This window comes from Ovis aries, chromosome 26 (genome assembly GCF_016772045.2).
Source record: "Ovis aries strain OAR_USU_Benz2616 breed Rambouillet chromosome 26, ARS-UI_Ramb_v3.0, whole genome shotgun sequence".
NCBI classification, from domain to species: domain Eukaryota; kingdom Metazoa; phylum Chordata; class Mammalia; order Artiodactyla; family Bovidae; genus Ovis; species Ovis aries.
In genome coordinates this window covers 32872357-32886694 of record NC_056079.1, presented here as the reverse complement: position 1 = coordinate 32886694, position 14338 = coordinate 32872357, and positions in this window count along the sequence as shown.

Here is a 14338-nt window from a genome sequence, read left to right as displayed (position 1 = left end):
TGTTTCTGAGCTCTTTTGAAGGAGAGCTATTGCTCTGTTAGGTGGTAAAGAATCTGCCTGCAATGCAGGAGACCCGGGTTCGATCCCTGAGTGGGGAAGATCTCCTGGAGAAGGGAATGGATACCCACTCCGGTATTCTTGCCTGGAGAATTCCATGGACAGAGGAACCCAGCAGGTTACAGTCCATAGGGGTCCCAAAGAGTTGGACACGACTGAGTAACTAACACTTTCGCTTTCAGAGGAAAAAGATTGGAATGCTGAATGGATGCTTGGGGGGATGCAGGGGGTGGGGCACAGGGGGTGCTGCTGGCTGGCTCTCTGCCACTATCTCACTCTATGACCCACACTGCCTGCTCTTCATTCACATCCAGGATGTCCCCTGTTCCTTTATGTAGAAAGTCCCCTCTCTTGGAACAGGCGGGAAAGTACAGCGAACATTTTGATGGCTAAGGTCCTTAACTTTTCACGTTGGCTGCCCTTTCCAAGACTTTTGAGTTATTGTCTTAATTACAGCAGCCCTAAAGAGGAATTTGAAATCACCCCTGCAGCTCCCAGGAGAAACAGCAGTGGAGTCCTCTTCCCTGGCTCTTGGACTGATTGGGGTTTCACCCGCCTCTTTCTCTCTCCTTCCGTGGGGTCCTGGCCTCCGGAGGCAGACAGCGTGGGCCTGGAGCCTCTGCTGTCAGCATCTCTGCAGGAAGGGTGGCCACTTAGATTCCACGCTTCCTGCTGGCCTCTGACACCCCCTCCAGGGAGGTGGTTTGTAATTGTCCCGTAAACTCTTAGGTAACTGTTCTGTTCCACCCAGGGAGGTCATGTGGCTCAGAGAGAAAAGCTGTTTTTCTTGTGGATATCTAAGGACACTGAGCTGCGGCCAGATAGCCACGCTGCCAGAACCCCCAGTCTGAACAGAGAGCCCTGCTCAGGGAGCCAAGGGGAAATGACGCTCCCGGACAAGGGTCAAGTGCAAATCACCGTGCCGCAGAAGCCCTGAGCCTGGGACACGCATCTATCTTCCAAGACTTCCCTGCAGCAACACCCCCTTTTCAAAGGGTGCAACGGATGAAGTGATACCTGGTTCTGAAATTCTCGAGCCCCTCGACCTGGGGCTTTTGCTCTCCTTGTGTTCACTTATGGCTGCGTTTTCCATCATTACTTCAGCCCTGGTTCTGAGTCTGCGCTCCCTTGAGTTTAGGGCCCCTGGTTGGTCTCTAAAAGCCAAAGGTATGTGTGTGCTCAGTTGCTTCAGGCATGTCTGACTCTCTGCAACCCCATGGGCTGTAGCCCGCCAGGCTCCCCTGTCCATGGGCTTCTCCAGGCAAGAATGCTGGAGTGGGTTGCCATCTCCTTCTCCAGGGGATCTTCCCTATTGAACTGGCGTCTCTCCTGCATTGGCAGGCAGGTTCTTTACCGCTGGCACTACATGGGAAGCCCTTGCTTTACCCCACATGCACTGAGACAGCAGGTTCTGAGGGTCTGAGAAGAAGGGACTGCAGCCCAGGACTCCCTGGGCCCAGGCTGGGCTCTACCCAGAGGCTGCTGGAAACCCACCACAGGCAAAAACAGGGCCAACCATGCTTCACTAGGATGTTTTATCTTCTTCTTCCTTTTTTTTTAAGCGAGGTATAACTGACACACTGTAAAATGCACATGTGTATTTATCAAAATATGCCCTCATTTACCCTCCACTCGAGTCAAACTCATAGACCTTCCCCAAGACCCCAGGAACTCCTTTGATGCCCATCCTGCTATTAAACGCTTAGAGTCATCACAGCAAAGATTCTTGCCCCACAGCTGAATAAAGCAGCTGTGGCAGATTTCAGTGTCTCCTTCTGAAAACTCGAAGCTCAGAGAGGTCAAGCGATCAGCTTCTGGCCACACTGCCAGTAAGAGGTGTATGGTGGCCAGAACCCAGCTCTGGGCCCTTTCTGCTCTTTCTGGACTTCCAGAAGAGTGCAGAGCTGTCTTCCGAGACAGCTGAGAAGACTGAGCACAGCCCAGGATGCAGATCACACAGAGACCAGAGGAGCAGAGGCCTGGCATCCTCGCTGTCCAAGTGACACCATGTCCAGGCTTCAGGATCCAGGCTGTCCCTCAGCTGGGGGCCACCCCTGACCAGCAAGTGTGTGATGTGTGCTCTCTCTCGAGGCCCATTCCTTCTCTACCTTGAATGCAGATAACCCATCCTCAGACTTCAGGATGCCCAAGAATCCTGGGTAGACTGAGCTGTACATGCTGATTGTCAGGCCTGGGGCAGAGCCCAAGTGTCTGCATTTTCAAGAGGCTTGTTCCCTCCTCCCACCACACCACCCCTCCTCCCCGACACCCATCTCTTTGACCAATGCTGTGTAAGGGGACCTCTCTCTGTCTCCTCCACCCAGGAAGTGGCATCAGACACAGTTTCCAAGATTCCACCCCATCATACCCAACCTCGCCCTTCCTGGAGGACTTCCCCTTTCCTTAACTTCTTCCTTCTTTTATCTTTGCTATCTGCCTCTTCCCTGGATTGCGGGGTTGCTCTTGATCATGATTCTAATATTCAACTTGTTCATCTAACCTCTAGTCCTCTCTTGAATTGTCCCTTAAACTCTAGAAAGCCTTACGGCTATGGTGATTTGAGACAGTCCACACACACCAGATACACAAACACTCCTACTGAAAATCCTTCTATGGTGTAAAGTCCAGACTCCTTCAAGAAGCACTGAAGACTCTTCAGTATCTACTGCTTGCCTTCCAGTTTCATCATACCTCCTTCTCTGAAACCTATCCTTCCTTCTCACAACGATTTCCAGCTACAGTCATACCCTTGCGCTCAGGCAAACTCTGCTCCGTTTGCCTGGAAAAGCCCTCTCCTGGGACCCCTCCAGTTTTCAGGACCAAGGCTGAAGGAAGGTTCCATCCTTTGGGAAAATTTCCAGCCTCTCCCAACACCCCCAGGAAGGGATTGCTCCTTCTTTGGGGGCTATGTCTTCTCCCCCTGACGAATCCAAGAGCCCTGTATCCTCAGGACCTGCGTGGGGTCTGGGCCCTCACCATGGGGACTGAGGGTGGAGTCTCAATCTAACACTTACACGGTGGTCCAGCGTTAAAATAACATACAAGTCAGAGTGTTTACAGTAAGTCCCCTACATATGACCTTTCAAGCTATGAACTTTCAAGATGCAAACGTTCATGGCGTCAACACCAGGCGTGAGTGACACTGAAGCTTGCCCTTCGTCTCCTATTGCTGGTGGCGATCCTTCAGTTCTACCATCTCCTACCTCCCCTCCTTCCTCCAGTCAGTGACTCTTCTCCCCTGTTCCCTTGATGCCAGTCCCTGGATGCCAGCTGCTGTACTGTACAGCCCTCAAGGTCCTGTACAGTAAGACTTAAAATGTTTGTATTTTGTGTGCTTGCTTTCTATGAATTATGTGCACACACATTTTGTGTTTTCACAAACACAATTACAAACCTGTTTAGAGTACAGTACTATATAGCCGATTGTGTTAGGTACGTAGCTTAACTATGTTGGACTTACTAACAGATTGAACTTAAGAAACAAGCTTTCAGAACAGAATTCATTTGTATGACGGAGACTTACTGTATTGTGTTTCCTATGTGCTGGGCACTGTTTTAAGTGCTTTTTTTTGTATTCGGCTTATTTGTATAAAAATCTGTTTTTCTCTGATGTTGGTAATTAGAGTGATCTGATGTCTGTATAGTGCAATGTCTTAGGTTTCAGAGGATGCAACATAACTGTAGCATCTGTAAGAATCAATAAAGGCCATTGTCTCCCATTGATCTGAGTGTTCCACTTCTATACTGAGCTTCTCTGATGCTTTCATCCTAGTGGGATTTTTTTTTAAACTGGTTTACTTGTAGGCTTAAAAAAAATGCTAGTTGAATAATTTGAAAGGTGATTTTATTTATCACATCAACTCCATCTGCAGTATATCTAATTTTCTGAATAAAAGTCAATGGGGGAAAAATGATTCAAAATATATAAGTGATTCGACATACGGAAGTTTATTTTAAAAGCAACCTCTCCTGACCATGTCGGCTCCTGTAAGACATTTGGGATGCCACAAGGAAGAGGACTATGGCTCTAGGCAAGCTTCATCCTCCCCTCGATTTATGATGCCGGATAGAGCTGAGGTGGCTCTGTGCAGAAAGGAGAAACCAGCAGCGGAACCCTCTAGATGCCTAGTGATCACCGGAATGTGTTGCCATTTCCCAGGGGGCAGTCAGTTTCAAGCCACCAAAATGCGCTTCTCGATTCATTAATCTCTTAGTCAGGGTGGGAGTGGAGACAGGGAAACCTACTCCAGATAAGCATGAAGTACAATATGACTTTGCCTTCTTATAAAGAGCCATCATTCACGTAAATTGCATCCTTCAGCCTTTCAAGGGATTAAATGCTGCACGACAGACAGCATCTGGTTCAAACAACAGCAAATCAGAGAGGGTAACAATACACCGCATGGTGAATAACAGGCAGGCTCCTATATCCATAAGAGGCCAACAGCAGAGGAGGAAAAAGAGGCCTGTGAGAGGCACCGTAAGAAGAGCACACCTGTAGATGTGTCGGGGAAGATAGTGATGTCGGCCAGCATAATAACGCCATTCTTCTAACGTGACCCAAAGTGGCAGGCAGCCGCCCTCCTTCAGGAGCTGGAACACAGCTCTCGGTGACCCAGGGACCAGAAGAGAGAATAAGCTACAGAGACTCTCCTTTCTGAAAGTCACCAGCCCGGGACTTTAATTAACACGCGGACTCACGTTGGCTCCTTAGAGGGTCTCATTGGAAAGCAGAGGGAGAGGCCATTTGTCTGGAATTCGATAAAAAGGACTTGGAGTTTGACTTCTTTGTTTCGTCTCCCTTTTCTCACCCTCCCTCACCTCAACTCTCCTCCTCCCCTTCGTCTCCAGTGCGGGCTCTCATTACTCTCATGACCTCTGCCCTCTGACCCTTCCAGGGAAAGGATCAGATGCATGCCATTCACACCTCCGTGTAAAGTTAATCCTCTGGCATTTCCCAGGTATTCTGTTTTAGCCATAACCCCCTATGAAAAGCTCTCCTCTGTTAAAGGAATTTCAGGTTGAGATGAGTGTGTTTGGGGTGGGGTGGGGCACACTGATAAGAATCAAATTCTGGAAGGTTTGAGTGGCACCAGCCTTGAGCATCTCAGGCCATCCTTTTTTGGGACTTCCCCTCCACCACCCCCGACCTCCATTGGGAGTATTAATATATTGAATGGTAGAGTGCTCAGAACTATCCTGTGTGCTTTATTTATGTATTCATCTCTTTTAAAGTTAGTTTTAATTTCTATCAAAGCTGTACGCCCACCTTTTCTTTTCTTTGGTGGTGCTCAAAGGTGACTGACATTTAGACTCCTCTGGGAAAATGTTTTAAAATCCTCAAGTCTAGATTTCCCTCCAGACCAGCTAAGTAAAGCTTACTGGAGATATGGCCCAGATCTTGAGGGTTCTGAAGAGCACCAGGTGATGCAGCCAGTGGGTGAGCCATCCACATGGATTTGAGGGAGATAAACTTACAAGGTATATTTAAAACCAGATCAACGTGCCTGCACACTCAGTCACTTCAGTCGTGTCTGACTCTTTGTGACGCTGTGGACCATAGCCAGCCAGGCTCCTCTGTCCATAGCATTCTCCCAGGAAGAATACTGGAGTGGGTTGCTATCTGCAAACAGCAATATCGCCAAGACTTCCCACTCCCCATTCCCCATCCCCTAGAAACAACAAATTCAATGATCTGAGCTGATTCATATAGTAGTTACCCTCATACTTCTAAATTACATGATTATATCACTGGTCCTTGACTTTTCGGCTTTAATCATCTATCTGCTTCCAACCATGGAAACTATGAGTTAGTCCTCCAACACCACAGCCTACCCCTCAAAAACTCGACTTTCTAAACCCCATGTTGTAGCCACGCATTCCGGGAAACAAACTCACTCAGAAGGACAATGCAGATAGTGGAGTGCAGTTTATTACATCGGCGGGCTGAAGGCAGAGTCTCCTCTTAGCCAAGGACCCCGACCAGCATTTGTGAAAATCTTTTATGCCCCATGTGTACGTGTCCGAACCCACCACCCCAAATTCCTTGAGACTTACATAAACCAAGAAAAATACAATCCCAATAACCCCATCATTCACGTGCTATGTGCTCATGTGCTCAGACAATTAACCAATAATCAATAAACCCAAGGTTACACTCGATAGATACAGAAAAATTTATGGCCTGTCTGGAGGAGGGGGTGATTAGTGTATGCTTTCTCTTAGGCAATGAGTAACCTAGATACGATCTTCAAGGTTCCCCTGTCTGGAGGGGGTCTTATCCTTCTGTTGTTTTCATAGGCACTAAACGCAGAGTTCAGAGTCCACTGGAAAGGTGGCCGAGCATGATCAGCATGAACAGGCCTAAGATGGGGTCTAGGCCCTATGAATTCCTTTTTCCCATCAGCCCAGTACTGTTATCATTTGGTTGCATCAATATTTGTATTGTGATTCTCTTCTCTGTTCCCTGAGTTTTCTCTGTCCTCATCATTAATCCAACCCCTAACTCTTCCCAAAGTGTTCGCCTCTCACTCGGTTGAAATCTCTTGAGGAAGTCTTTCCCACTGCCTGGGGACCTCCCATCTGAACCAGCCCCTCATCTGATGCTGCTGGGTGACCTCCACCATCAGCCTGATGATGCCATCTTTTCCCATGCTGAATCCTTTGTCTTTTTTTTTTTTCCTACCTTCTTTTTTGGGGGTTTGATCCTCTAGGAGCTTCTGGGGAAAGGGTACATGAGAGTGAAGATTTTGAGACCCTGACTGTCTGGAAATTCACTCTTCTCTCCTGGAGTCTGGCTGAAGATAGAATTTTAGCTGGAGGGGTTTCCTTCGTGGCTCAGGGGTAAACAGTCCACCTGTCAATGCAGGAAACATGGGTTCCATTCCTGGTCCGGGAGGATCCCACATGCCGTGGAGTGGCTAAGCCCGTGCAGCCCAACTACTGAAGCCCAAGAGCCTGTGCTGGGGAGCCTGGGAGCCATAACTCCGGAGATGACGTAACTACGGAAGCCCGAGAGCCTGTGCTCCGCACCAAGAGGAGTCGCTGCAGTGAGACACCTTCTCACCGCAACAAAGAGTAGCCCCCACTTGCCGCAGTTAGAGAAAGCCCACTGACAGCAATAAAAATGCAATGCAGCCAAATAGATAAGTACACTATTTAAAAATTTTTCCTCCTTCTCCTCACTCTGTTCTCCCTTTTCGAACTTTCTCTTGTTCAAATGTTGAACTTCAAGGATTTGCCCTCTAAATTTCTTCTGTTTTTCTCTACTCTTTTTCTAAAAAATTTTACTCAAGCACCGTTGGTTTACAAAGCTGTGTTTAATTTCTACTGTACATCGAAGTGATTCAGATGTAGGTATATATTCTTTTTCATATTCTTTTGCATTATGGTTTATCACAGGATATTGACTATACAGTAGGACGCTGTTGTTTATCTATCCTACAAACACTAGTTTGCATCTGCTAATCCCAAACTCCCCCATCTTTCCCTCTCCTATCCCTCCTCTACTGTTCTCTGACTTTTTGTCTTTTTGCTCTACTTTCTAGGTGACCTCTTCATTGCCCTCTTCCAACTCTTCTATTAAATTTTGCATCTTCTATCAAGTTTCTAAGGTCTCCTGTTTTCAGAATATCTCTTGTGTAGAGCATCCTGGTATTTCAAGAGTGCAATAGCTTATCCCATCAAGGACTTTGGAAATTACACAGTGAGGAAGCAACGTGCAGCTCTACAGCCCAGATGTAAACTCATCTCTGGGACTCACCCCGTCACACACCTGGATAAAGTGACTAGGGGACCATCTGCAAGAGACAGAAGAGAAACTTTCCGAGCTCAATATGTAAACAAAATAGTACACAAACCCAGACAGACACTGCCTCCTTCTAACTATACTTCCATTACATTTGGCCTTGAGGGTCAGAGAAGAAAGAGTAAATCCTTTTTTGATGGCTTTAGAATAATATAGAAATGTCTGTTCTAATTTATAATCCACTTGCTAAAGATGAAAACTACTAGTGAATTGTATATGAATAATAATCCCCTTCCTCTATATGCAGCTTTTACTTTTATCAAGAATGTTGGCAACCGTTGTCCTGTTTGGTCCTCATAAAGACTGAGAAGACAAACAGGATAATTCTCCCATTTATCAAAGGAGGAAAGCTTGTTTCCTTTTCTTCCACACACGCTACCTCACTAAGACACCTTGTAATCAAATTTGTCATGTACATCAATATAGTGAAAAGGGCAAAACATTGGAGTGGGAATCAAGAGACCTGGATTTTAGTCTGGACTTTGCCACTAATTAGTTAAGTTGAACTTGGGTAATTTAGTTCCATTCCATGAGCATTTTTTCAGTGCCTCCTATATACCAGGGATTGTGCTGTAAGTACCAAGCTGGATAAGACATGGTTACTGTCTTTAAATTGCTTACAGTTTGGCTGAGAAGACAGATACAAACCAGTTCTCTATCATCATTTATGAAAGTCATACAAGAACAGATGCCTTGAAAGACCATCAGAGGGCATAATTAATTCCATCTGGAGAGGAAAGGCAGGGAAGTTTTCAAAGGAAAGGAGAAAAAAGTCATCTTTTAAAAAAATTTAATGATGACAGTAATATAGCATTTCAAGAAAGTTCAAACAAAATATGATTCATAGAAAGTGAAAAATCACCATAACTCCCTTCCCATCAAGAGATGAGTGCTACTAATTTGATGTTTATTAGCAGGTGACATTTGATCCAGACTTTAAAAAACCAGTGGAGGTTTGCCTGACTTGAAAGGTGGGAGAGACTGGAAAGAGAGTTCACAGTTAATGAGACCTGAAGAAAAGGGGTGATCCAGTTGGTTAAGACTCTGTACCCTCACTGGTGAGGGCCTGGGTTCAATCACTGGTCAGGGAACTAAGAGATGAAGGAGGACATGGCATGTTTGGGGCACAAATGAGGGTAAATTGTGGGGAAATGGCAGGAAATAAGGTGGGAGGGCAAAGCAGCTATCGCAATAGGTGGGGTCTTCTCTAGCATACTGAGGATTTTGGATTGTTCTGCCGCAGCTGGGGCACCACGGAGATAGTTTAAGTTGGGAGGTAGATGGGGTGAAGTCTGTGTTCAATATTCCAGTCACCGGCACTGTGGCCAGTGCAGGAAGGAAGGCATGAGGCCAGACCAGCCAGAGAGACCAGTAAGGAAATCCAGGTGCAAGCGGCGAGCTTGAACCAAGGTGGTACAGAAATGATAGAAAGGGAAGGGAGTGGATGGTATTAAGCAGAAACAAATGAACTGGAAATAAAGGTAAAGGAAAAGAGGACGCTAGAATGGCTCTTTGATTTCTGGTTGAATAATAAACTGAGCAACTATTGATACTAGTAATGAAGAGAAAAAACTACAGGGGGAAAGAGGCATGGCTGAGGTAAGGGATTAAGAGGTCCAAACTATCATGTATAAAATAAGCTACAAGGGGGAATTCCCTGGTGATCAAGTTGGTTAGGCCTCTATGCCCTCACTGCTGAGGGCCTGGGTTCAGTCACTGGTCAGGGAACTAAGATCCCACAAGCTACTTAGTGCAGTCCAAATAAAAAAGATACAAGGATTTGTTGGACAGCACAGGGAATATAGCCCATATTTTGTAATAACTATAATTGGAACATAACCTTTAAAAATTATGAATCGCTATATCGTATACCTGTAACTTACACTGTGTTGTATTCTTGTAACATTATACAGCAACTATCCCTCAGTTAAAAAAAAATACAGGACAAGAAAGAGAAAAAAAAATTATATATTAATGCATATATCTGGAATCTGAAAAAATTGGTACAGATGATCGTATTTACAAAGCAGAAATAAAGATGCAGATGTAGAGAACAGATGTATGGATACCAAGGAGGAAAGAAGGGTGGGTGGGATGAATTGGGCAGTGGGGGTTGACACATATATACTACTGATGCTACATACAAAACAGATAACTCAATAGAACCTACTGCCCAGCACAGGGAACTCTACTCCACGCTCTGTGCTGACCTAAATGGGAAGTAGACACAAAAAAGAGGGAATATATGGATATGTATGGCTGATTCACTTTGCTGTACACTAGAAACTAACACAGCATTGTGAAACAACGATGCTCCAATTTAAAAAAAAAAATACAGAATCAAGGAGCAGGTTTGGGGAGAGCGTGATGGCTGGAAGATGCCTTGGGGAAGCTATCCAGAAAGAACTGAATGAGGTTGGCGATGTTCAGATTCCATTTGTCAGCCTGGGGTGACTCCCAGGACAAGCACTAGACAAGGGAGGCTGAACTGGACCAGAAGATACGATAAACTGGTAGAGCAGAAAGGAGTGGGCACTGTTAGTACCAGAGGAATAGTCTCAACTGTCTGATCTAAGCTGGGAGTGTGAAACCACAGTAGGAAATAAGTCCAGGGATCAGGAAGTTAGAAGATGAAGCAAAGCATCGCGGGCAGAGTGTACATCGTACAGGCTGTGGGCTTCCAGGGAGACAAATAGGACAGGTCTTTTTATTTAAAAAATTTTAAAAGTATTTATTTATTTATTCAGCCGTGTTGGGTCTTAGTTGCAGTGGGTGGAATCTTAGTTGCGGTATGCGGGATCTAGTCCTCTGACCAGGGATCAAAGTTGAGCCCCCTGCATTGGCAGCACGGGGGTCTTAGCCACTGGACCACTGGGGAAGTCCCAAGACAGGTTCTTTTAAAATTATTGCTTCTGGAGCTTCTCTGGTGACTCAGTGGTAGACTCTGTCTGTCAACACAGGAGACATGGGTTCGATCCCTGATCCGAGAAGATCCCACGTGCCGTGGAACAACTAAACTGCTTTGCTACAGCTACTGAGCCTGTGCCCAGAGCCTGGTAGCAGCAGTTAATGTGCGCTCACACCCTAGAGCCTGTGCTCCACAATAAGAGAAGTCACTGCAATGACGTGATGAGAAGCCTAGCACCACACCAGGGAGCAGCGCCCCATACAGCAACATGGACACAGCGTGGCTAAAATAAATATGAAAAGAATCGACAAAAATAACAATACCGTATTAAAACATAGATAAAATTACTGGTTCTGACTTGGGAGCTGAGAGCGCATCTCCTGGCCGACAGTGTCCTTCCGGGATCAGGAACTCACTGTTCACCCCCAACAGCCTGCTTGGCTTTGCCTGGTGGAAACTCTAAGCCAATCGGAGACAGGAGGGTCCTTTGAGACACCCTCTCTTGCTCTCTCCCTTCCCCTGCACCAAGGGCTCAAGCTGGTTTCAATTCCAGCTTGCAAAATGAAACGAGTTGGGAAGCCAAAGAAAAGGTGAAGGGATATGATTTTCGGTTCACTGGAAAAAACCTAAGAAATGGAACTGAGGTTCATATTAGAGTCTTACCCCACATATCCCATTATTACACGGTGGGTCTGCTGCAGATGGTGTCCTCAAGCTTCAAGGACAACCATTTCTCACTTCCAAAGCTGAGTGGATTGCTTCTAAATTGCTTTAAATCTTCACTGAAGCCTTCTTCTTTTTTTTCCCCCAGAGAAATGATCATATTTTCTATATGCTTGGTTGGGATGGGCCAGGATTGGGGCAGGTATAAAAAGTCCTTAAAATAATCTTGCTGCAGGTGTCCAGCCAAGTCTCATCCTTCTCAACTGGACTGTATTAATACTGCAAGTGCCATAAGAGGGTTCAGCCAATAGGCTTTCACGGGACCAGGTCCAGGAAGAATGAAATGTCAACACTCTGATCTCTAGGTCCCAGGGTGTAAAGAGGTTTTACTCATTAGACCAAAGGACTTTGATCAGAGTAACAGTGGTACTATGCATAAAGAATTCGCCTGCCAGTGCAGGAGATTCAAGAGATGCGGGCTCAGTCCCTGGGTTGGGAAGATCCACTGGAGAAGGAAATGGCAGCCTGCTCCAGTATTCTTGCCTGGGAAATCCCATGGACAGAGAAGCCTGGGGAGGCTACAGTCCATGGTGTCACAAAAGAGTCAGATATGACCAGTGACTAAACAACAACAATAATGTATAGACTAGAGGATTATTAAGGTTTTGACTCTTTAAAATGCCCCTGTGGATCCAAAATGCAGAATTCCTTCCCATCTACCCCCCGCCTCTGAAATATTTAATCAGTTTGGGAGATATCCAGAGAAATCTAAGCACCTGTAGGAAAACAAACTGGTCTGCAGCGCCATCTGCTTTTTGTAGTCTGACACCCTGGTTTTAGTGGGACGTCAGCACCCCCACCCTCACCCCCAGCATCCAGAGCCCTACCAGCATCTCCTGCTGAGCTGGCTTGGACTCAGGCTGTATTGACAGCTATGTTGGCTAAACCAAGGAGAGACACCACCTTCCCAGATGTCTGGGAGCCCACCTGCACGTAGGTCTGTGGTTGGGACCCCCAGCATTCTTCTTCCTGTCATCCCACCCCCCTCAACACAATTCATACCCCAAAGTGGAGACAGATAAGAAAAAAGAGAGAGAAGGAGGTGGAAAAAGAGAGAAGAAATGGGTTCATTACTTTAGAGGAAAGGGAAAGGAGTAAAGAGAGCTCCCTCCTGAAGGCTCCTGTTTCTTTGGGTGGATTAAAAGGAGTGACAAGACTTCCCTGGTGGTCCAGTGGCTAAGACTGTGCTCCCATTGCAGGAGTCCAGGTTCAATTCCTGGTCAGGAAATTAGATCCCGCATGCCACAACTAAAACCTGGTGTAATCAAATAAATAAATAAATTTATTTTTTTAAAAGAAAGACTGACATGATGAAATGTATTAAAGTCTCCAGGAAAGCAAAAGTGGAAATGACAATGAGAATATCTAGCTGTGGGAGAGGACTGCAAGGAGCAAGGCAGTGAATCTAGGGGACCAAGGATAACCCAAAAGAACAGGATGTGAAGAAAGATGAGATAATATGATGCGGCTGAAAAGCACATTCAGTGGGAATGGAAAACTAGGTGGGAGGCAGGTGTGGTGGGCTGAGCAGTGCCCTGCTCTGAAAAAATATATCCACGACCCAACCCCTAGAACCTGTAATTGCTACCTTATATGGCTAAAAAAAAAAAAAAAAATACTATGCCAGTATAATTCAGTTAAGGATCTTGAGATGGAGAGATTAGTCAGTTTATCCAGGTGAACCCTCACGAAATTAGAAGGGTCCTCACAAAGGAATGTCTGACTCATAGAAGAGGGGAAGGCAGAGACAAGTGATGTAGCCATGAGCCAAGGAACACCTGCAGACACCAGAAGCTGAAAGAGGCAAGGATTCTCCCCTAGAACTCCCTGAGGGAGGGAGGTGAGGCCCTGCCAACAACCCAATTTCAGCTCAGTAATAGTGATTTTTGACTTCTGGCCTCTGGAGCTGTGAGAGAATAACATTTATCCCCCCTAGCCACCAAGTTTGTGTTGATTTGCTACAGTAACCTCAGAAAGTTTATACAGGTGAGATACAGCAGGTTATTCAGATGAGATCACAGAGTCGTACATTACAAGAGGAGAGTGGTTTGGGGTGAGAATAAAATCTGACTTGTAGACACATGATTGATAAAGAAGAGTGATGTGAAACTGAAATATCTTCATAAGAATTCACCCCATGATAGGCATCTGAAGTGCATTATCTCATTTAATTCTTAAAATTACCTCTTAAGGTAGGTTTCTTTCTCTTTTTAAAAGATATGTATCTATTTATTTTATTTGCCCGTGCTGGGTCTTAGTTGGGGCATTCAGGATCTTTCTTCTTTCAGTTGAGGCATGCGGGCTTTTGGTCATGGCATGTGGGATCTAGTCCCCTGACCAGAGACCAAAGTGCCCTGCCTTGGGAGTGTGAAGTCTTAGCCACTGGGCCATCAGGCAAGAAATCCCTTAAGGTAGGTTTCTTGTCCCATGTTTTTTTGAAGGTGAGGAGACTGAAGTGCAGAATGGTTAGGAAGTATGTCGATCATGGAAATGGAACTTCAAGGTTCTATATATTCATCTTCAAAGCTGGGGTTCTATTCACAGCACCCAATGAAGCTGAGGCTCCAATGAACACTGTGTTCCCAGGACAGACATCAGGGGGATGACAGAAGTTGGAGATGAGACCAAGACGGAAATGTCTTTAATAAATATTCTACCCCTACCCTGATTCTGAGATGTAAGTGTAGTTTGTAAGGGTGAGAGGGGAGTGTTGGGCCCTTTACTTGAGAGGGTTTCACAGACAGTGGTATCATACAGGGCAAAGCCATCCCTGTTAGGACAAGAAAGCAGAGAGGGCACCTTCTAGAAAAGGTTGAGGGAACTTCCTTGGCTGTGAAACTGTT